We start from the raw sequence: 1619 nt of genomic DNA, 5'->3' as shown, positions 1-1619 counted from the left end.
AACTAGGTGGTCCATACAATCATATATGTATGAATTTTCTTTGCAGAGCTTTTCCTGGATGATCCAGAGATGACAATGATGTATTGATGTTACCAATTATCAATGTGTTTAGATCTATGTGCATTGTTAGATTAAAATGCATTGTTTAATAAAATTGGGTACTCCAGCATTTGGTGAATAGATATTTAGAATTGGTATATTACTCTGAGAAAGAGTTCCCTTTATTAGTATGTAATGTCCTTCTGTGTTTATTCTCATTAATTTAATTTGATGTCTATTTCATCTGATATTAGGATTGCTACTCCACCCTATTTTTTGTGGGTTTGCTTTCTATTTGATAATTTTTTTGGTTGGGACAGCAGGTGGATGTGTTTTATATCTTGATCCAATTACTCAATCTATGTCATTTAATTGTAGGGTCAAGTCCAATAAAATTGATATTTAGGACTGAGAATTATTTAGTAACTCCTAACATGTTACTCACCTTTCTTCTGTATCTTGATTATCTGCCCTATTGCTTGGTTATACTTTTATGAAACTTTAATTGCCAGTTTCCTGTTCTTCTATGGATTCTATAAGTAATTCTTAATTACTTATATTTTAATATTGCCTCAATTGTTAACTTTAAAGGTTTGTTGATTTCATTGCATTAATTTCTTTAGAATGTGCACACATGAATAACTTTATACACATAAACATGACAAAAGAGAATGAAAAGTACTTTGATCCTCTTTACTTTTTTATAGTCATTCTTTTCAATATCTCAATCTAAATATATTGGGAAGTGATTACTGCATTGTGCTACGGTGGCCTTGGAAATTGGATTTCAATGTAAAGCTTGCTGACATTCTCATCCCCATGTTGGAGGTTACTCTCTCCATAATAAGCACCTGGGAGTTGGATGACTCCCTTTACTATTGTTATATGAATGAGAAATAAAATTCCATCACCTGATGGTTAAGCTCTTGTTTTGCTTGATATTGCATCAAGTGTTTTTTTTTTTTTTTTTACTATGTTGGGTCTGTGAACATAACTTGCTATAGAATCTTCCTTAAATGACACTTAGCTTCTGAAAGACATTCTTACATGGAAGATTTGTTAGTTACTCTGACCTGCAATATAACCACATTACACAAACTAGGTGGCTTGAAATAAAACTTTTCTCATATGTGGAGATAGTTACCAAACATGAAAACAATAGAATATTTGTTGTCTCATGAAAGCCAGCCCCACATTTAATGGAAAATGATTGCTGTGGTTTATGTGGTAGTAGAGATAAAGCAAACTATCTTGTGCCTTAACTAACTTTTTAAATTTCATTCATGACAAATTTCCTTTATGTCTTTCACACATGAAACTATATTCACATTATATCCCAATTTAGGGTAATATTTTAACATATATATGGGCAAGAAAGTAAGCATTCTATACTTCAACATCCTAAGTTTGAAATACTAGTCTTGAAATTCTATGTTCATTATTCAGGTTGACATTCATGAACTACTAGTGTGTTTTTTGTGGTAGTTGCTATTAAAGAGCACAACAAATATCCTAGTCTTTTACATAACTTGACTCTGGGATTATATAGATATAGATATAGATATAGATATAGATATAGA

This window comes from Dipodomys merriami, unplaced genomic scaffold, assembly GCF_024711535.1.
Source record: "Dipodomys merriami isolate MVZ:Mamm:240054 unplaced genomic scaffold, mDipMer1.0.p SCAF_1796, whole genome shotgun sequence".
Taxonomy (NCBI): domain Eukaryota; kingdom Metazoa; phylum Chordata; class Mammalia; order Rodentia; family Heteromyidae; genus Dipodomys; species Dipodomys merriami.
The sequence above is the reverse complement of the archived record's forward strand: the minus strand, read 5'-3'. Positions refer to the sequence as shown.